Source organism: Meriones unguiculatus, chromosome 11, assembly GCF_030254825.1.
Source record: "Meriones unguiculatus strain TT.TT164.6M chromosome 11, Bangor_MerUng_6.1, whole genome shotgun sequence".
NCBI classification, from domain to species: Eukaryota; Metazoa; Chordata; class Mammalia; order Rodentia; family Muridae; genus Meriones; species Meriones unguiculatus.
In genome coordinates this window covers 17,589,066-17,612,253 of record NC_083359.1, presented here as the reverse complement: position 1 = coordinate 17,612,253, position 23,188 = coordinate 17,589,066, and the positions used below count along the sequence as shown (strand labels likewise).

At 47.2% G+C, this 23,188-nt stretch overlaps 1 pseudogene; it reads left to right on the top strand.

The window, feature by feature from the left end:
• The first annotated feature begins 15,647 nt into the window (after nt 1-15,647).
• LOC110548784 (osteoclast-stimulating factor 1-like) lies at nt 15,648-22,650 on the top strand (annotated as a pseudogene).
• The last annotated feature ends 538 nt before the right edge of the window (nt 22,651-23,188 follow it).

Below are 23,188 nucleotides of genomic sequence, written 5' to 3'. Positions count from 1 at the left end.
AGAGGAAAATGCTTCTTACATGCAAATGGTGACACAATTTTGCCTGCATAAGCAGCGCTGTAATTAACAAGTCCAGCAACACCCAGTGCCCGGGGCTTCCTGAGAAAGTGCAAATTGGGCCACCACTTTGGAGAGCAATTTGGCAAAAATCTAATTAAGTGAAAGATCGCTTCACACTTCAGTCTTTCTAAATACAGACCGCACATAACTGATAGTGTACGATCACAAAGAAACAATGTTCAGAGTGGGGCTGGAGGGGCATCTCGGGAGCTCAGAGCACCCGCTGCTCTTCTTTCAGAGGATGTGAACTCAGTTTCTCTTCTGGCCTCTGCTGGCACCCATATGCATGTACACATTCTCTCACACACATATAAATAATAAAATAAATATTTAGAAGAAGAAGAAGCTGGTCATGGTGGCACACGTCTGCAGTCCCAGCACTGGGAAGGCAGAGGCAGGTGGATCTCTGTGAGTTTGGGACCAGCCTGGTCTACAGAGTGAGTTCCAGAATAACCATGGCTACATAGAGAAACCCTTTCTAGGAAGGAAGGAAGGAAGGAAGGAAGGAAGAACCTTATTTCCAAAAGTAAATCATAGTATTGAATGAAAAAGAAAACTACATAAAGTTTTTTAAAACATATGAAATAGGGCTGATGAGCTGGGTTAGTGGGTGTCTTAGAGTTTCCATTACTGTAATAAAACACCATGACCAAAAGCAATAAACATAGGGTTTATTTCACCTTATAGTTCCACGTCACAGTCCATCACTGAGAGAAGTTAGGAATTCAACAGGGCAGGAACCTGGAGGCAGGAGCTGATGCAGAGGCCGTGGAGGGGTGCTGCTTACCGGTTTGCTCTTCCTGGCTAGCTCATCTGCTTTCTTATAACACCCAGGACCACCAGCGCAGAGGTGGTAGCGAGTGCCCCCAGTGAAATGAGCCCTTCCACACCCATCATCCATCAAGAAAATGCTTCACAGGCTTGCCCACAGGCCAACCTTGGTTAGGTGGTATTCTCAGTTCAAGTTGCCTCTTCCAAAATGGCCTTCTCGTCAAGCGAACATCAAACTAGCCTACACAGTGGGTTCAGGCACTTGCCACCAAGCCTAGCAATCTAAGTTGGATCCCCTATATCCCACAGGAGAAAATAAGAGAAACAACTCACACAAGCTGTCCCCTGACCTCCACACGTGCACCATGACACATAGGCACAAGCACAAAAATAAATGTGCATGAAATTTTTTAAACATGAGAGGTATTCCAGCCCTCACTGCTGCTGCTACATCCATCTGTGGAAAGCACAAAAATACAGATGAGGGTAACAGCCAAAAATTAAAAAAAATAAAATAAAAACTACAGTAATAGATAGGAAGGGAAGTAAGAGATTGCCATAAGGTTAAGGAACTGTGAGGAATTAAAACTGTATTCATTCACAATATAGTTCCTATTCTAGATAAACATGGCATTGACATCTCATAGAGCAGAGCAGTGATGGGCAGATGATGATGTTGACCTCAGTTGGTTGCACATTACTGTACTTGTCTATATAATAAGTTCAGTTTTCTAAGATTTATTGTACTATTTGATTATGAGCACGTGGTTAAACGTGTAAATGTATAAATTCACAAGAGTGCAGTGCCTACAGAGGCCAGAAGAGAGAGCCAGATTCCCTGGAGCTGTAATTACAGGCAGTTTTAAGAGACAGGAGTCACAGGTGCTGGGACCTGAACTCCAGTTTTCTGCAAGAGCAGCAAAGTAATTTTAACTGCTGAGCACCAATGAAATAAATTTTCAATTAGATCCAATTGTATATAATTTTAAGACTCTTCAGAGAATTCCAACCTTTGAACTTGACTATACTTTCTATTTTAAGCCAATTAACTCATTGCTATCTTTTTATTAAAATTCAAATAAAACAGTACACACCACAAATTCTAATAATCTATCCCTGTATTTAAACATAGCTCTGAGTGGTGGGAATAATTTTCTAATCATTTATTAATAAACAAAAATTTGTTTCAGACATCCAAATTAGAAAAGCAGTTTTCTCAGTTTGAAGATTATATAATTTTATGTAGAACCTTGAAAATTCCATTAAGAGACTTGTTAATACTTTATCAGAGCCAGACACAATGGCACAGGCCTTTAATCCTAGCACTAACTAGGCAAAGACAAGTGGATCTGTGAGTTCAGCTCCAGCCCGGATTACACAGTAGACAGAAAGAGAAGGAGGCAGAAAGACAAAGGATTTGTCATCCTGGAAAAGTTGGATGGTCATATGTAAAAGAATAAAGTTGAATCTTCACCTAATACCCTATGCAGAAACTAATTCAAAATATATCAAATACTTAATTATAAAAGCTAAAAAAAAAAAAAAAAAAAAAACAGAAAAACCTTAGGAGGAAAAAAAAAAAAAAAAGAGGAAAGTTTTATTTAAGGCTTATGCCAGGTGGTGGTGGCGCACATCTTTAATCCCAGCACTCGGGAGGCAGAGGTAGGTGGAGCTCTGTGAGTTTGAGGTCAGTCTGGTCCACAGAACAAGTTCCAGGACAGCCAGAGCTACACAGAGAAAACGTGTTTCAAAAAAAACAGAAAACAAAACAAACAAACAAATTAAAGGATCCCCTGGAGCTGCAGCCACAGGTAGCTGTGAGCTCGGTTCAGAACTTGGGTCCTCTTCCAAGTGCACCATACGCTCTTATCATCCGAGCACCTCTCCAGCCTCAGGAGCAAAGTTTTACAGAACAATATTTTCCTGGTTTGATGGCAAAAGCCCACACACAGAAAGAAAACAGTAGATTTCATGTAAGTGTTTAAGTACTATACATTAAGACAATGTCCCCGGAACGAAAAGAACTCGTGGAGCAGGAGACAGTATCTGCAAACCAGGGACCGGAGAAGAGACTAACAGCACCCAGAGTACACTGAAGAACTTCTAAAACTCAACCAATAAAACAACCTGACTCAAAATGCGTCATGGCTTTAAATAGAAATTTCTTCAAATGACCAATGAGCACATGACTACTCAGCATCACTTGCCATAAAGGAAGTGCACATACAAACTACCTTTACAGAGGGTAAAGGCACTTGCCAACAGGCCTGACAACCTGCGTTCAATCCCAGAGCAAGGACCCACATGGTAGAAGGAGATAACGGACTCCTGGTCCTTCTCTTACCTCCACAACCTCTCCTTGACACACAGGCATGCACACACATGCCTGTGTACACAAACAAATGTAATTTTTTTAAAGAACAGCACACACAAACGAGATACACTTAGCAAGAACAGTCCGGCCGAAGACTTCAAAACAAGAAAATAACACCCATTGGCAAGGACACGGAGAAATCAGAACCTTGGAGCGCTGTTCCTAAGAATGGAAATGGGGATGGGGGAGGGGTACTGCTGGAGCGCAGTCTCCGGTCTCCGGAGCTGTGCTGGTTAGCACCTTGTAGACTTGACACAAGATGGAGGCAAGAGGTAGGAGGAGGACCCTCAAGTGAGAAGATGTCCCCACCAGACTGACCTACGGGCAAGCTTGTGGCGAGTTGTCTTTTGTGTTGTTTTCATTGATAATTACTGTGGGAAGGCCCAGCTCACTGTGGACAGCACCACCCTGGGGCAGGTGATCCTAGATCGTGGAAGCAGTCTGAACAGGACATGAAAACCAAGCCAGTAAGTGGCACCCCTCCATGGCCTCTGTGTCAGTGACTGTAACACGAGCATAAAGATAAAATTCCCTACTTCACGATATCCTCCCACTACTCAAAAACCCAGAAATTCTGTGTTTTATTAAATCATGCGCCACAATCTTCATATGCTTAACATGTCTTTGTTTGAGGGCTGGAGAGATGGCTAGTTTACCGCTCTTCAGGAGGACCTGGCTTTATCTCCCAGCTGCTCACAACCGCCTGTCACCGTAGCTCCGCGGGATCTGAGACTTTCTCCTGGCCTCCACGGTCACCCGCACAAATGCGGTGCATGAACACTCACACAGGCACACACATACACCCAGAACAAACAAATTTGTCAGGTTGTCTTTGAAGGAACACATACACTGTCACAGCCCCAGAAACTAAATCACAGTGAGCACTTCCAGGAAACTTCCAGAGAAGCCAGCTCCTTCCCAGGCTCAAGCAGAGGCTGAGCCTCATCTTGGATGTGGGTCGGAGGCAGTCTTGTAGGCTGGGGTTGGTGGCTACCCCTCAGAGTCGCCATGATCGGCGAGTTCTTTAAGGCACCGAGAACAGAACCTGGCATGTGGCAGCTACTCCAGAGACAGCAGCTGCTAACGCTGGAATTAATAGTAATAATATTGGATAATCTTTACAGAATTCCCAAACCATTAAAAAAATATTAACTTTACAAATTCAGCATTAAAATTTAAATTACTTATGAGATAAAGCCCACCCTAAGCGAAGTGGAAAGGTGGCTTTAGACGGGAAGAAAATATTTATTTGCAGAGCACTAATGAAAGATTGGTATCTAGAATGCATAAATAATTGCTATAAATCAAAAAGAAAACATGCTAGATTTAAAAAAAAAAAAGCAGGGCGTGGTAGTATACGCCTTTAATCTCAGCACTCAGGGAAGCAGAGGCAGGCAGATCTGTTTGAGTTGGAGGCCAGCCAGTCTACAAAGCGAGTCCATGACAGGCAAGGCTACACAGAGAAACCTTGTCTTGGAAAAAAAGGGAGGGAAGGAAGGAAGGAAGGAAGGAAGGAAGGAAGGAAGGAAGGAAGGAAGGAAGGAAAGAGAGAGAGAGAGAGAGAGAGAGAAAAGCAAAGCAGGCCACTGAAACATACAATTCACAGAGAAAACCTGAGCAGCCAATAAACGTGAAGTGGTGCCTGAGCTAAGAGTAGTCAGTAAAGGTACCTAAAGCTGCACCGACAGTAGCTGAAGTGGCACTCATGAAGCTAAGACAGGAGGATTACATGCTCAAGGCCAATCTTGTTTACAGAGCGTCTTAGTCAGGCTTACTGCTGCTGTGAAGAGACAGCGTGATCAAAGCAATTTGGGGAGGAGCTTACACTTCCATGTCGCTGTTGTCCTTGGACACATAGGTACTGTGGTATTTGCACACCCACACACATACACATCTGTCACACTCATTTGTGCACACACACCCTCAAATAGAATTCTAATTGTTTTATAATAAATAAATAACTAAAGACAGTTCAGTGTTTAAGAGCACATACTGCTCTTGCACAGGACCCCAGTTCAGTTCCCAGCACCCACATCACAACCGCCTCTAAAGCCAGTCCTTGGGGATCCAGTGGCTCCAGCTCTGAAGATAACCTGCGCTCACATACACAAACCCACACACGGACATACATGCATAATTTCAATTTTTAAACAAAATGAAATTCTTCAATGAAATACGATTTCACATCCTTCATGTTGACAAATCCTAAGGCTAGCAATGGACCAATTACTGGCAAAAATGGCCATGGAGAACCCATAAACGGATTATGAACCCGCAGATCAATCTAAACAGGTCATCCCTCAATGTTTAGGCCATCCTTCATCAAGCCTAAGACAACAGTGATTACAGATCACATCATTATGCCACAGGCTGAGAAAGATGCCCAGGTACTTTTAAGACAATGTGAACATCAGAAGATGTTCAAATGAAAAGGAAACCTTCCAGATCCTATGAAATGCAGTAATGGTGGAAAAAAAATTAGAAATAGCTTAGATGTTCATCCATCACAGGAATGGCCTCACGAAGGCTCTATATATTCACACAATGAAATTCTTATAGCAGTTAAAAGTCATAGATCACGGAAATATCGCCGAGTGAAAATAGCAAGGCACAGAGTGATGGACAGCTCACATTTGTGAGCACACGCACACACACACACACCCGAGAAATCATATCAAAGTTTTAAAAATTACCTTTTGTCATAGATGGACCGCAGCAAAGTCCCTGGTTTCCCTGAACTTGTGCCCAGGCTGACTGTGGGCTAAGCTCTGCCATTTGCTTTTGCCAACTGGGCAAGTACGAAGTTCAAGGGAAGTGGAACTTAATTAAATAAATGCGGATGTTACTGCTGGCAGTTTCTCTCAGGCAGGCAGAAGGGAAGCCAGGCATAGAAAGAGCAGCCGAAGGACCAAAAAATAGTCCTTCGATCCCAGCACTCAGGAAGCAAAGACAGGTGGATCTCTGTGAGTCTGAGGACAGCCTGATCTACATGGTGAGTTCCAGGCCAGGCAGGGCTACATAGTGAGACTGTGTTCCCATTTAGAGAGAGAGAGAGAGAGAGAGAGAGAGAGAGAGAGAGAGAGAGGAAGAAGGAAGGAAGAAAAAAAGGAAAGAAGGAAGAAAGGGAGAAAGAGTCATGTCTGTTATCATCAGAGCAAGCATAATTAAGCCTAGAAAAAAAAAATGAAGTTCTCAAAATTCACGGTTATGATTTTGACAAATACTGTTAAATGACATGGAATACATAGGAAACACATAAATACATAAATTACATACATACATAAACACATAAATTTTGAAGATATTACATTGGTATAAGTGTCCCAGCCTGGGCTGAAATTATTCAGTTTGGTTCCCAACAGTCACACAGAGGCTCACAACCATCTTCAGCTGAAGTCCCAGGACTCTAACATCCTCTCCTCACCTCTAGAAGGCAACAGGCAAGTAGGCAAAACACTGCTGCAGGATATCTGATCCGAGTGTGAAGCCTGAGATTGTGAACTAGAAAAACCTGTTTCTTGTTGTGGTGTGGCTCAGCCCTAACACACACCTTTAACCCAAGGAAAGGCTTTCTGTTTACTGTAAACAAGTAGTTGTGGTATGGCCTAGCACATACCTAGCACACACATTTAACCCAAGAGCTTTCCCTAAGCAAGAGCTAAATAAAGCCAACCCTAGGTCAAGAGGCGGAGCAAGCAACCAGTTGACAGGAAGTTGCCATAAGTAAACACGGGAGGGAGGGACAGTAAGTTGAGGGTATTGAAGACAGTGTGGAAGAGGAGAAAGGGCTTTTTCCTTCTGGGATATGAGCTGAGCAAGGTCAGCTGGGTGCTTTCTCTGCCTCTCTGAGCTAGTAGGTTTTCACCCCAGCACCTGGCTCCTGACGCTTTATTGGTAAAATCAAACATTTGTGTGTGCGTGTGTATGTGTGTTTTTTAACAACACACATAACTTTTTTTTTTCAATTTTAAGGAATAAATATGGAGTCTTAAGGAGTGCTGTAATGTGTAGTGTCTCTACTAGTCCTCAACGGTAAGAGCTCACCTAACTAGAGTGACATATCACAAGCTGTGGGTATGGCTCTGTGGTAGAGAACCTGTGGGGCTAGCCTGAGGACCTGGGTTTAACCCGCAGTACCACCAAAACAAACAAACAAACACAAAAAAAAAAAAACCAACTAAAACTATACTAACATAGCAAAGTCGGGAAAGACACTGCACACGACGTGTCTCGTTGATCACAGCGCATTTTAATCTGTTAACATGTATTTCTCTGTAAGTACATGCGCACACATATATGCACACAGAGCAGCGTGCAACTTGCCAGAGTCAGTTCTCGCCCCTCACCGTGTCGATTCTAGGGGTCAGGGTGTCAAGCCTGGTGGCAGGTGTCCTTCCCTGCTGAGCCATCTCGACAGCCTTAGCAATGGGGGCGTTTTGAAGACAAAGCCTTACGTAGCCCAGGCTGGCCTCAGACTTGCTGCGCAGGCAAGGATAGCCCTGAACTTCTGACCTTTGTGCCTCCGCCTCCCAAGAGTGGGACTGCAGACGGACACTGCCAAGCTTGCTCTGTGCGGAACCTGGGGCTGAACCCCGGGCTTCCACACCTGCTGGGCAAGCCCTCCGCATTCACATCCCCCCCGGTGTACCATCTCGACCTCTTAGTTGTAAGTGCTAGGGCCTGGTCTTGGGGCTTAACACACAGTAGGCAAATGCTTTACCGCTAGGCCACACCCCCGGCCCTGATTTGTGGTTCCTGGTAGGCCTTTGAAGATGGCTATGCTTGTTATATTGACAATATCAACAATATGTCTATTGATAGGAAGATTATAACTGTATTTTTATCGTTTTGTAGCTCCCTTCAGCTCCCATTCTCACATAATAAACCCTGCACAGGACAACCCTTGCCTTCCCCAAATCCTGCCTGTAAAGCACAGAAACACCAAAAAAAAGAAAAAACCTTCCAGAGTGGAGGAATCCTAGAGAGCCTCTGTCTCCAGCCTCCTCTCCTCCAGCTTAGGAAATGATGGTCTCCCCCCATGCCTGGTGCCTGTGTAAACAGTCTGCCCCAAGAGATTGAGCCTTCCATCAGGACTTTTTGCCCCTCTCTCCACACAGCCTTGGAACTTGACCTAGGACATGGCATTTCAGGAAAGCAAGAGGCCTGGGATCTGTGGCCTCCCTGTGCCTGTCATCATTGCTGAAGCCCAGCTCCCTTTGAAGACTCTCATCAGTTCCTGGGCATTTTCCTCACTTAATTCCACGCTCTGATTGTGCCACCTAAATTGATTTTTCTGGAACTGCAGGAATTAGCTGACTCTGCCCTGTGCCCGTGCATCAGATGGTACAGCCATCCCGGCTGGAGGAAAACTAGAGTCACTGCCTGCAGGCCTGCTTGCCCAGCCTGTGTGTGGCGCCTGGGCAGGATTTCATTGTCAGCTCTGCACCCCCTGCCCAGGTTGAGCCCCAGGGGACTCTGCCTGCTCTATTTATGTTCCCCTTGTTTTCAGTGTCTGGGACTGGGGGAACATTTCTGTCTGCGATGCTGTCATTGACTTAAAAGACGCTGGTGCTATGAACCTCTTCACGGGGACCTTCAGGAGCTGCTGGAAGTGGCCAGTCACCAGCCACAGCCCAAGCTCTGCAGGGAAAGCAGACCAGTCAGGAGGAGTTCAGAGTCTAGGAGGGAGGGGCATGGAAGGAGGGTGGGACACGTGTAGCAGAGACGTAGCAGGGTATAGAACACAACTACCAAAGGAGACTAAGGCTATAGCTCGGTGATGAAGTACTTGACTAGCATGCCAGTGGCCCTGGGTTTAATCCTCAGGAAGGAAAGAGGGAAAGAGAGAAGAGGGGAGGAGAAGGCAAAGGAGGAGAGGGGCGGGGAGGGGTGGGGAGGGGCAGGGAGGGGAAGGGAAGGGAAGGGAGGGGAGAAGAGGGGAAGGGAAGGAAGGAAGGGGAGAGGAAGGGAGGGAAGGAAAGGGAAGGGGAAGGGAAGGGGAAGGGAGAGGAGGTGATGGAAGGGGAGGGAAGGAGAGGGGAGGGGCTGGGAGGGAAAGGGAAGGGAGGGGAGGGAAGGATTGGGAGGGGAGGGAAGGAAAGGGGAGGGGCGGGGAGGAAAGGAAAGGGAAGAGAAGGGGAAGGGAAGGGGAAGGGAAGGGAGGGAAGGAAAGACGGGAAGGTAGGTAGGTAGGTAGGTAGATCTGGCAAGCCTCTCACTCTGCCCCTGCAGAAGGGCTTTTGAAGTCAAGAATACTGATCCCAGCTAGGTGTGATGGTGCACACCTCTAGTCTCAACTCTCCGGAGGTGGAGGCAGATGGATCTCTGTGAGATCCAATGAAACAGGTTCCAGACCAGCCAAGGCTACATAGTGCAACCCTGCCTGGATAAAACAAAACAAAAACAAGGATATTGACCTCTGCAAACCTCCCAGTCTGGAATCTCTGGTTTCTCTTGAGCTCATAAGCCCTAGATTCCCCCCACCCTCTTTTCAGCCATCAAGGCCAGACAAGGACCAGGAGAACATGAGGCCTTCCCAGCTGAGCCTATCCCTTTCCAAAGCTCAGCCCCTTTGCACACTGACACCCACTGGCATCCTTGACACCACAGAAAGCCACAGAGAACATATTACGGCCAGAACAATGGGCTTAAGAACTTCTCTTGGGATAGACTGGCTAAGGGGAGCTGGGAGGGGATGACATTGTCTGAGAGGGGGCCAGGGACACAGAGGCAAGATCTCTGTGTCCCTCTCCAGAGATCTTCTTTCCCTTTCATGAATTTGGGTCAGCTACTGAAAAAAAAAAAAAATGAGTGCAAACAGACAGACTCCCTCTGCAGAATCCAGAAACACCAGACAAACTCACAGGAGCCACTTTTCAGGGGCAAATTCATCACTTTTCTTTTTAGTGGTCTAATTCTAGAATTACCCATTCACAGGCCAGAGCAAAGCTGCTCATATTTCCAAAAAACCCTTCACAGAGTGATAAAGTCCCCTGTCACAGCCAGGTAAGTGCTGTATATTGTATATTGGACAAATGAGGGATACAATGGAAGAATGAAGCTTCCAGTCCCTCAGGGCTTGCTCATGCCTACCTGGCCCCAGAATTCAGCCCTGATCTGATAAAACACTAAGCAAACAGTGCCTTTGGGTCATAGCTGCTGGTGGGGGAGCAGGGGATGGGGACAGGAAAGGTACCTGAACTGTTTTGGTTTGGTTTGGTTTTGGATTTGGATTTGGTTTTTTCAAGATAGGGTTTCCCTGTGTAGCCTTGGCTGCACTGGACACACTTTGTAGATGAGGCTGGTCTCAAACTCAGAGGTCTGCCTACCTCTGCCTCCCAGAGTGCTGAGATTGTTAACTGGCTGGTCAAAAAGCCAGAGGTGGCTAAACATCAATGCAAATTGGTGAGCATACCTAAGTAATGAGGGACTTTTCTAGTATCCTGAACATGTCACACAAAGGGCCATACCTCTGTACAGGCTTGGGTCCAGGATAAAGGGGGAAATGGGGAAGCCAGTAACTGGCTATAACTTTTTCTAACCCTCTCAGAGTCGGCCAAGTGACCGACATGAACCTGTACTGCCATGCCAGGCTGGTGTCTCCTTGCACTGAAGATACAGACAGGCAATTCATACCCAGAAGAGTTTCTGACACAGGGGAGTAGAAAGCCAGAGGCACACGGGCACCACTCCCTCCCAGAACTCTGGAAGAGGCCTGAAGGAATGAGTGAAGGCAGACAGGGGCTTCACAGATGAGCAGCCCTACTGCTGCTGTGAGAATCTGGGGAAGGATCACGTGGGCTCTGAAAGTTCTCATAACCCAAACTCCATCTGTTAACCAGTCAAGTGTCACACCAAAAGGCGTCCCTGTAGCTACCAAGCAATTTGGATTCTCAACCTTCGGTTCCACTTCACTAGCATGTTGAGCTGATGTATGAATACATGAAGAATACATGAGAGGGAACATGAAAATACGACTTAAGGTAAATAAGATTTTGCAAAGCTAGAAAGGCTAGCTGAGATCTTGCTATTCAGAGCTTTTTCCGCTCTGGCTCATTTTACTTATTTTCCTCTTCCTTATTTAAGACAATCAGATACTAAAGGTGGCCGTGGTAGCACATATCTGCAATACTGGCAATTGGAGGTAGACACAAAAGGATTGGGAGTTCAAGGCTAGGTTTGGCTACATCGCAAGTTCAAGGCCAGCCACATGAGAACCTGTCTGGGTGTGGGAAGACTACAGATACTTTTGAGGGGAAATAATATTCCAGGTACATAGACAAAGATTTTTTTTTTTTAAAAAAGAAGCCATGTGACCAGCAAGATGGCTCTGCACCCGTTACACTTGCAGCCAAGCCTGCCGACCTGAGTTCCATCCCTGAGGCTGACTCCTGCAAGTTGTCCTATGACCTCTACCCATGCTCTCGCAAGCTCAGGTATGTACATGTGCACATGTATACACACACATACAAGTATATGTACTTCAAATAAATACGATTTTTAAAATACTTTAAAATAAATTTCACGAACAGGCATGGTACCACACACCTTTAGTCCCAGCACGTGGGAAGTAGAGGCAGGAGGATATTTGTGACTCTGAAGCCAAATGGTCTACATAGGGAGTTCCAAACAAGCCAGGATGACATCGTGAGACCCCATCTCAAAACATTTAAAGAGGAGAGGGAGAAGGAAGAGGAGGAGGAAGGGGGGAGGAAGACCAGAAGGAAAAAGAAAAAAAGGAGGAGGAGGAGGAGGAGGAGGAAAAAAAAGAATCCTGTGGCTAATCTTTCCATGACAAGAGAGCATGTTCTTTTGGGAACATTCCAGCAGCATTAACTGTCAAGTCCAAAGGAAACTCCTTTTCCACAGACTCTAAAAGGCAGAGGGACGATGGCCATCTGTGCTGGCCCTCTTAGCATTACAAGTTCCTGCTGCACGTTTCAAGGTCCATGCCAGCATCCCATCGCTTCCCAACTCCTCTCTTATCCTAAATTCCCTTCAGCTCAACAGCTCCTCCCACCTCCCCCCAGCCCCATCCACCACCAACCTACTCAGTCTCCTCTTAACCCTATTCCAGCTATCTTCTCTCCTTTGCCTATTCTCTTCGTTTTCCTCTTTCCCATCTCTCTGCTCTCCCACACCCTCTACCCTACACTCACCTTCTCACACCCACCTCACCTCTCTCTCTCTCTCTGTGTGTGTGTGTGTCCTCACTCTCATTCTGCCCTGCCCCTGCCCCTGCTTCTTTCCCAGCTAGGTCCCTTCTGCTGGCCTTGTTCAACGTACTACTTTCTCTCTGTGTTCTGGACTCTTCCAGATGCCTCTGGCTGTTCTCTCTTTCACGTCTACGATAGAAACCTTCCCCTTAATCATACCGTGGAGTGGTCATGTCAGTTTATAAAATAACTGTGCTGGATAGTTTTATGTCAGCTTGACACAAGCTAAATTCACCTGAGAGTAGGGAACCTCAACTGAGAAAAATGCCTCCATAAGATGAAGCTGTAGACAAACCTGTAGAGCTTTTCCCTAATTAATGATTGATGGCAGGGGAGCCCAGCCCTCCATCCCTGGGCCGGTAGTCCTGGGTTCTATCAGAAAGCTGGCTGAACACCAGGCATAATAACACAGGCATTTAATCCCAGAACTCGGGAGACAGAGGCAGGCAGATTTCTGCGAATTTGAGGCCAGCCTTATCTCCAAAGAGAGTTTCAGGACAGCCAGGACTGTTACACCCTGTCACAAAAAAAAAAAAAAGGGAGAGCAGACTGAGTAAGACATGGGGAGCAAGCCAGTAAGCAGCACCCCTCCACACCCTCTGCATCAGCTCCTGCCTCCAGTTCCTGCCCTCTTTGAGTCCCTGTCCTGACTTCCTTCAGTGATGAAATGTGATATGGAAGTGGAAGCCAAATAAACCCTTTTCTCCCCAAGTTGCTTCGGTCATAGTGTTTCATCACAGCAACAGTAACCCTAAAACAATAAGTATCCAGAACCTCTCCCAAAAAAAAACAAAACACAAGGCCAAGACTCCAGAAGGCAACATTTGAAGGGGCAGCCTGTCATCCTGCTTCCGCTGGCAATACCCTAACCCCAGAGGAGTCAGGCCTCCTGCCAGATTTCTAACCCTGAGTCTGTGGAAGACGCAGGAATGGCTTCGGAAATCTCAGCACGAGCAGAGCGGAGCTGACCCCTTGTTTTTCTGTGTGTCTGAGGAGCTGTGAGAGAACTTCAGGAACAGAGACAGTAACGGATAAGATGGTTATCGCTCTGTTCTGTGATAAAGCACCTGACAAAAAGCAGCTCAAGGAAAGGTTACTTTCATTTGGCTCACGGTTTGAGAGTTCAGCCCATCATGGCAGGAATGTGACGTGTCCACAGTCAGTCAGGAGAGAGAGAGTGCTAGTGCCCTGCTCACTCTCCCCTGGGCCCTGGCCCATGGAATGGTGCCACCCCCAAGCTTCAGGTGGGTCTTCCCGCCTCGGTTTAGCCTTTCGGGAAATGCCCTCATCAACCCTCCAAGGTTTACCTCCTGTGCGCTTCTAAGTTCGCTACATTAACAACTGACATTCCCACCTGCGACATCCATTATCGTGGTCAGTTACCATGTTCCGTTGGCGCTCATGGAGAAGCTGGCTCTTGGAGTGGGACCACCCCCCCAGGCCCCACACCACTTCAGGCCCAAGCAAGTTTAGTCAAGCGTCTTCCAAGGTGGCTTGTCTGTGATGGACTGCCCTTCTCCCAACTCTGTGACTGACAAGGAGGAAAGAAAAGCAGCAGAAGACCCAACAGTGAAAACATTGTGTTCTTGAGACCAGCTAGCTAGGTCAGCCATCTCCAACAGAGGTTCTTACTATTATTTATCCCGTCATATAAAAGTGCCTTCTGGGGGCTGGAGAGATGGCTCCGCAGTAAAGAGCACTGTCTGCTCTTCCCATGGTCCCAAGTTCAATTCCCAGCAACCACATGTTGGCTCACAACCATCTATACTGGGATCTGATGCCCTCTTCTGGCGTGCAGATAGAACATTCATACATAAAATACACAAATAAATGTTTTTGTTTTTTTTTTAAGTGTCTTCTGTGGGAAAGAGAAGCTGGCAATGCAGCAATGGGGTGCTCAGCCATGGAGAAAAACCTCAGTTGGGAACTCCAGGTGCCTTCCTCAGTTTCCCCAGTCAGCTCCTGCTGGGTGTTTCCTTCCTGTCGTTACCTGCCCTTTTACTTGGAGATCTCAGCTGGGACTCTCTCTTTTGGGAACTTTAGATAGCTGTCTCAAAGGGTCTCCCTGGTTGATTTCTACAGGCTATTTTGAGTAACCAATTTGATAATGCCCTACTGCTGTCCACTTAATCACTTACTGACACGTCCATCTTCTACTGTTTATTCTTTTTCTTCTGCTCCCTCATTCAAAATCAAAAGCACGGCTATCATCGGTCATTGTCCAGAGCACACAGAGCCCCATCAGGGAAACGGTGACACAGTGATGAAAAGGGCAAGAGAAAAAAAAGTCACCAGGTCTCACAGCCAACAAGCAGCAGAAACTGATTTCCTGCCTGTCTGTTTCTTCCCATCTCCCCGCACCCAGGTCCTCAATGTTACCCTATAAAACCAACAGCACCGCCAGAGTGGAGAGGGGAGAGGACCATTAGATACTTCAGAAAACAGCTTCTGTTGGCTCCGTGGAGCTCAGAGAGCAGCTTCAGACCTCACAGGGCCGAGGCCCAGCTGGTTCTCACACATTATCTGCTCAAACGCATTCCAACGGCAGCAGATGCCTGTCTCCAGGACACTGGATTATCTGCCCATTAAATCAGATTGCTAATAAAGAGGTTTTAATGTAGGATATGAATCTTCCAGCAGTAACTGCTTACCTCAAGTTTTTTGTGCTAAATACCCCAAAATGAATCTCCGAGCAAAAGGACATCTGTCACAAAAGCAGCTTCAGCCAACATTAAACAGCTGGGCCAATCCCAGGCCTCACAAGGCAGAGCGAGCATTCATGAACGCACACACACACACACGCCATGCCTCACAAACAGCCTTGATACCACAGGGTCACAAGACACACTGCCATGGGGCTCCTTTTTCACCCGTGGCAACCACACAGGGAACCTGAACTCCATCAAGAGTTTTCCCTTTGTGGTTAGACTGCATATATCACCTGGACAGAAATGAGCCATCGAGCCGCAAACAACAAGGTACGCAGCTGGCTGTGACACCCTCCCGAGGTCCTCTGCTGAGCTCCAGAATAAATTAGTCTCAAAATCAGAAGTACTGATGGCTTACCTCTGGGAAGAGAGAATGTAAAGGGGAGAGTCCACCCGGTACCATTAGACGCAGACATCTGAGTGTGTGTTAGAAGTTCTAAATGATGGTGGAAGTGAAAGCATACACACCCATCATTGCAAAGATGCTCCTCAGAAGACGCTGTGGCGAGTTGGTTGAAAATGGCTCCACACAGGCTCGCAAACATTCGGAATCGAATGTTCGGTTCCCAGCTGTTTGAGAAGGACCAGGTGTGGCCTTGTCAGGAGGAGGTGTGTCCCTGGAGACAGGCTTTGAAGTTTCTGAAGATTTGAACCATTCCTAGCATCTCTCGTGGCATCATGGTTGTGTGAGCTCTGAGCTGCTGCTCCAGCACCACAGCTGCCTGCCTGCTGTCATGTTCCCCGCCATGTTGGCCACGGACTAAAACTGTAAGCTTCCAATAAACACTTTCTTCTATAAGTGTTTATTGGAAGAAACGATCTTCACCCCAAACAGGGCACCAAGGACAACCCATGAAACGATCCCACCCAAGTCTAGCTTAGTGAATTTATGACCTTAGTGGGGTTACTCACAGAAGTGCGGGTCACCCAAAGCAGCCACATCATATCAAAGCCTCACCCCGTCCTCCTTTTGCCTCACCTTCCCCCATGAAATAGACTCCAGCCCCTCCTGAGGCCAGGTGAGGCTGGCGCAGAATGACTTCCAGCTGGGAGGCGTGGCAGGAGTGAGCAGCTGGACTCTCGGGTCTCCTCCTGTGGGGAAATGCCAGCAGACCCACCGTGGGGATGCTTCACGGCTGCTCTGATGAAAACGGTTACAACTGTGATGCTCAGAGAACAGTGGTCCACGACTCCGCCCCGTGCTGAGCATGTATGCTGCTGGGGCCAGGTGGTGAGCACTTGAGGAGGAGGAGGGGATCGCCCGCCTCCGTTCACAGGTGAGGAAACTGAGGCCCAGAGAGGCCGAGGTAAGAGACATGTCCCAGGCCAGAGAACAGGGACTCACATCTAGCTCTGTCTTAGTCACTAACTGCCTCCTAAGGACCGGAGGGAAAGCTCAGTGGGCTGCTGGCCTGCAGTCCTAGCCCTGGAGAGGTATAGATGGCAGGAGGCCTGGAGCTCGCTGGCCAGCCAGCCTCGTCAGCAAGGCCTCCCATCCCAGCGAGAGACCTTGCCTCAGAAACCAGCAGGAGGGCCTGGAGAGACGGCCACGTGGCTAAAAGCACTTGCTGCTCTTGCAGACAACCTGGGTTTGCTCCCAGCACCCACATGGCAGCTCATGCTGACCCGTGTCTGTAACTCTAGGTCCAAGATCCAACACTCTCTTCAGCCTCCACAGGCGCCAGGCACACGTGTGCTGCAGAGACTCACCTGCAGGCAAAACACTAGTACATGTGAAATACAAGAGTATATATTTTAAATTTTAAATTTTATTTCTTTTCATTCGTGTGAATTTACCTGCGTGCATGTGTCTCTGGGAAGGTGTCAGATCTTGGAGTTACAGACAGTTGTGAACTGCCATGTGTGTGTCCTGGGATTTGAACCCATGTCCTTTGGAAGAGCAATCATTGCTCTTAACTACTGAGACATTCTACAGCGCTATATATTAAATTTTTTAAATTGAAAATAAAAAAAGAGATGGATGGCCTCCACACACACTAACACACACACACACACACACACACATACACATATACTGACCCCACACAAGCTGACCACATGCACACACACACACACACACACACACACGCACGCATACACGCATGCACACATGCGTGCATCTAAAATGGTCAGCTTTAGCGCATACAATTTTGCCACACTTTTCCTAACCAGGAACAGCAGCTTCTGATCTATCTGGCCTTGGAGAAGAACCGCTGATGTAGCCATTATCAGGCCTACAAAAGTGTGAGCCCGATGTCTGGCACACTCTAGGCGCCCGAAACAAAAGCACTATTATTGAGTCCTCGAGGCTTCTCTAGTCATCACCTAACTTATGAATAAGCGTACTTGGCATTTAACACGTAAGTGCTGCCAGCGAGTTTCTATCACAATTACGCATTAATTAACGGAACAAGCATGGCAGAGTCACCATTGTAACTCCACGCAAGTTTACAAATTGGAGTTCAGCTTCCTTTTCCCTCTCCTACCCCCGTCACCCACAATAAACTGTTTACCATTTCAATTATTTTCCTTCCAACACTGTGATCACTGTACTTAAAATTCAATCAGCCTTCTAATTTTAAGCATCTTTTTTTTTTCTTTTTGTCTGGAGAGCCAACCATTGACAAGCGTCCTGGATTTAACATCTGTTCCCAGCAGTAAATGGTTTTAAATTTGAGAACTGAAAACACATAGACGGCAATTATGAGCAGTTCTCGCACTGTGATTCATGGCCACGCATCAGTAACTTGTTTCTCTGACAGCAAGGCTCTGAAAGATGGGCCCGGAAGCCAGCCAAGCTGAGGCAACAAGAAAACTAGACGCATTGCCTGGCCATCCACCAGGGGAGCTGAGGTTTGTAGTGGCCTGAGTGAAGTTGTCCCCCATATTCTCGGACATCCGAATACTTGGTGTGGTGATTTGAACAGGAGTGGCTCTCACAGACTCATGTCTTTGAATGCTTGGCCAACAGTTTCACTGTTGGAATAGGTGTGGCTTTGTTGGAGGAGGTTTGTCACTAGGGGGTGAGCTCTGAAGTCTCAGAAGCTCAAGCCATGCCCGGTGTGACATTCACTTCCTGTGCCTGCCGATCAAGGTGTAGAACTCTCTACCTCTCCAGCTGCCTGCCTGCTGCCCTGCTTCCCACCGGGATAAGAATGAACTAAACCTCCCAACTGTAAGCCAGCCCCAAGTCAATGTTTTCCTTTCTAAGAGTGGCTGTGGTCATGTGTCTCTTCACGGCAATGGAAACCCTAAGATACCTGCTCTCCAGTTAGTGATGCTGTCTGGAAAGGCTTAGGAAGTGTGGAGGAAGTATGTCACTTGGAGCAGGCTCTGAGAGTTTAAAGAGTCTTGCAAGCAAGACGTGGTGGCACATGCCTGTTATCCCAGAACTCTGGGAGGCAGAGGCAGGTGGATCTTTGTGAGTTCAAAGCCAGCCTGATCTACAGAGTGAGTTCCAGGACACGACTACACAGAGAAACCCTTTCTCAAAAAACCAAATAGAAAAAAAAAACAAACAAACACCAGTAACTAATTCGGGTTTTTTATTTATTATGTTTGATAATTTTATACATGCATACATTGCACTTCGATAATATTCTCCTCCACCCCCAATTTCCCCCTGATCCAACTGCATGTCATTTTGTTGCTGCTGTTGTTGTTTTTGCTCTTGTTTTGAAGTCTCAATACGAGGCCCTGGCTAGCCTGCAACTCTACACAGACCAGGCTGGCCTCAAACCCACAGAGATCTGCTTGCCTCTGCCCTCCTGAGAGCTGGGATTAAAGGCAGGAGCCATCATACCTGGACATTTTTATTCTCTTAAGACTTACTTATTTTTATCTATGTGTATGTTCCTGTTGGGGGGGGGTGCCCACGGGAGCCAGGGGCCTTGGATTGTCTGGAGCTGTGTTACAGTTACAAGTTGCACAATGCGGATGCTAGGACAACAAGCTCCCTTAATCTTTGAGCCATCTCGCCATGCCTTTATTTAACTCACGTAGTCCAGGTAGTGTGCATATACATTTGCATGGAGCCAGCCTCTGGAACACGGTCTCCTAGGGCCCACACCCTAAAGAGAACTGCTCCCATCACTAGCAGCCATCTTGTCGATAGCTCCTCGTCTCCTGGTTTGTTTTTGTTGTGGGAATTGTTTGCTGGTTTGTTTTTTGTTTTTGTTTTTGTTTTTGTTTTTGTTTTTTTCCAGGAAGCAACAGAAATCCAGGGAGTTTACTGCAGCACTTACTGAATGCACCAGGTAGATATTCAAAGTGTCCCCTCTCGTTGTAGCGTTGCTAATAAGGCTGAAGATGCTGGTGAGCCAGAAGGCAAGGGGAGGGAAAACTCCAAATAGCTCAGACTCCAGAAAGGGAGCAGTTATGCTCTCCCTGTTGTTATGAGGGTTTGTTTGCTTGTTTCCTTGGTGGTGTTTCTGAGACAGGCGCTTAACTAGCATACAGCCCTGGCAGGCGTCAGGTCATAGTCCAAAGCAGCCTTGAACTGGCAGACACACACACACACTTAAAAATAAACTAAATATTTTTTAAAAAGCCATTTCTTGGGGCTGGGGAAACAGCTCAGTTACATAAATGTCTGCATGTGCCAGGCTCTGGGTTCAATCCCAGCACCAATGGTCCCCAAATCCCATGTGTGTGTGTGTGTGCACATGAATGCATGGGCCTGCAGAGACCGGAAGAGAATCCCCTACAGGTGGTTTTGGAAGTATTTGTGAGCCACCTAGTGTGGGTGCTAGGAACTGAACCCCGCAGAGTAGAACATTCTCTTAACTGCTGAGCCATCTCTCTAGTCCAGACCCTTACAGAGCTAGGAGAGAGAGGGTGTGAGTGTGTGTGTTTCTGGGGATTAAACCCAGAGCCTCACACATGCTAGGCAAGTACTCCCCAGCTCACGAATGCCTTCTGACTAATGTTAAAGATGAAAAAAAGATGAAAAAGGCCTATTCATTCACCAGGAAACCTGCTAAGGATTGCCCCGTACACTCCTACTGTAAGCAAGGTTCCCCTGAGGGACTGGTGAAGATAGGCTCATCGCTGTAACCAAATGCCTGACAGAAAGCAGATTAAGGAAGAAAGGCTTGTTTTGGCTCACAGTTTATGGCCACAGTTCATCCTGGACGGGAGGGCGCGGCAGTGGGAGGGGCTTGAAGCTGTAGCCCAGAGCAGTAAACTGCTTGCACGGGTCTCGGCAGACTAGGAAAAGGGGCGATGGAGGCTGGTGCTCACAGCTCGCTCTCTCTTTTTCCTCTTCTATTCAGTCCGGGATCACAGCCCACGGAGACAGTGCCTCACACATTCAGGGCAGAGCCTGCCCCTCATTTAATCCCCTGGGGGGAAAGCCCTCCCAGCACACCCTAAAGGGGTGTCTCACCAACACTCTATGTGTCCCTAATCCAGTGGATCAGATTCACAGTGGAAATTAACCGCCACCTGGGGAATCTCTCCCGAGGTCAACTAGACCCCTCTACAGTCTTACTGAGTTCCACAGCTGAGAGAACATGAAAGGATAGATCCTCGCCCCTGGGACAGCTGCCACCACTCTCCGGATGATGCAATGATGCCAATACCTTTGCCATGGGTCGACCACTCAGAAGAAAGGCAAGGCAGAGGGGCCTGGTCTCCAGCTGAGCTCCTTAGTGCAGATATGCATTTACAGAAGATGTTGGAGCTTGTTGGAACTGGAGCTATCAACAGTTGTGAGAGGCCCTATAGACTCGAAGCCATCTCCTCTGCAAGAACAGCCCGTGCTCTCAACAGCTGAGCCATCTCCCTAGCCCCTTAATTTGAATACCTTAATTGATCAGTAAGTAAAAGTTAAAAGACACTGCTTTTAGCTTGGCATGTATATGTATATGTATATGGCTCTTTAAAAACACCCTAAGAATTCAGGTGGGGAGGGACGGTCTTCCCAGGCAGGTGAGCAATACTCAGGAAGGAAGGCAGGAACTGCAAGCCCTGCTAGAAAGACTACTCCGAGCTGTACAGACAGCAAGTTCAAAGGCCTGAGGCAGCAATGTGCCCAGCAGGTTCAAAGAACCACAAGGAGGCCAACAGAGGAGGCCAACATAGCAGGAACACAGCAGATGGGGTCAGGGAAGACATGGAACAGGATGGCAAGAGGAGGATGGGAGGCCCCTGAAGCTAGGTGAGGGCTGCGGCTTTTATGTCGTTTGGAGGAAACCTGTCAGAGAGGTCTGAGCAGAGAGGAATGTGACCCAGCTTGCATTTTGAAGGACCCACTGACCCTGCCCGGTGTAGAACAAGCTACAGGGCAGGGCCGGGACAACAGCAGGGATCCCGGTTAAGGGCTATGACAGTGACCCAAATGAGGAAAGGACGGGGTGGCAGAAACAGTGAGAAGTGGATATTTCTACTCTGCGGGTTATGTCCTGAAGCTAAAAATCAAATAGACAAAGAGAAATAAATAGATACCACAATAGATAATAGACCAATAAATAAAGGTGGGTGTGGTGGCACTCACCTTTAATCCCAGCACTTGGGAGGCAGAGGCAGGGGAATCTCTATGAGTTCAAGGCTCAGCCGGTCTATATACCGAGTTCCAGGATAGCCTAAAGCTACACCGTGAGACCCAGTCTTTGTTTGTTTGTTTGTTTTGTTTTTTTCAAGACTGGGTTTTTCTGTGTAGCCTTGGCTGTCCCGAAAAACCTTTGCACAGACCAGGCTGACCTCAAACTCAAAGAGATCTGCCTGCCTCTGTCTCCCTGAGTGCTGGGATTACAGGTGTGTTCCCAGCTGAGACCCTGTCTTAAAAAAAAAAAAAACAGAAATAATTTTAAAAACAAACAAACATAGGGTCCGAGTGTTCTGGATCAGCTGCATGCCCTGGCCAGAGCAGGCTTGGTGCCCAGCTGCACGTGGGCCTCTAGCAGCTGAGTCTGGCCACTCCGCATATCGCCACGTCCAAGCCACCTCCCAAACTGGTCAAACCAGGGCAAGTTACTGTCTTCAGAGCGCTGTACACATTTGAACCCAGGACTTCAAAGATGGAGATACTATCTATATCACTGACATGAGTGGTACCAGCTGACAGAAAGCATCATGAAAAGGCAGCTCAGGACTGTTCCCAAGCACCTACATGGCCGAGCAAGCAGAATCCACTGATCGTTGTTGCATGAGGCTGCAAAAAGAGGCAATTCCTGAGCTGCTTGGGGGAGGGCTTGGACAGCCGAGTGGGTTTGAGTGGCCTGGACAAAGCCGGAAGCACAGCCCCGTACGGGGCCTGCCATGGGGGCCACAAAGACATCGTGGAGGTTCTAAGCAGAACCCCCAGAACAAGCTGGGAGACCCGGTTCTGCGCGCCGCTGCCTGCAAGGATTATGCAGGCATTGTCCAGTTGCTACTGGCAAAAAGGACAGACGTGAGAAACAATGAGAAGAAGCCGGTCTGGGCCACCAATATCTGTGCGTTGCTCCTGAAGAAGAAGTGGGAAACAGATGGGGTTCAAACGTTAAGCAAGGTCGAGGACTGTCTTCATGACCAAGACTAAGACTGACTCCTCCTGGAGCTGCTTTGATGCCGAAACTTCTGCTTCTGCCATTCCAAAGCCTTGGTTGCTTTGAAGGAGGAGCATTGTTGACTGTCCTTTTTAAAGTCTGATGCACTGTAATCTGTGGCGAGTCAGCAGGTGCATGGGTGATTCTCACCTGTGGCTTGCCACGAGTGACAAGATACTTTGCTGTATAAAATACATATGTGTTCACCAGGGTAAATCAAAACAAAACAAAAAGGTTGTTTCTATTTATCAAGCTAAAGGAATTTTAATCTTTTTTCTTTAAAAAATAATCAGAATTTTTTAAAAAGTTCTTTACTTCAAGGAGTTGGGATGTTTTGAGCGGGCTTTTCAAGGGGGGAAATGCTTAATATAATAGGCCAAAACTCTCACAGAAAATTGTCAGCTCTTCTGACAAAAATAAAATTTAAAGAGGAAAAAAATAAAAAGATAATAAATCAATAGAATAGGCTAGGTATGTACACACATCTAAAAAGTCATCTACAGGTTTTTTGCTGGGTAAAAGGCACATTAC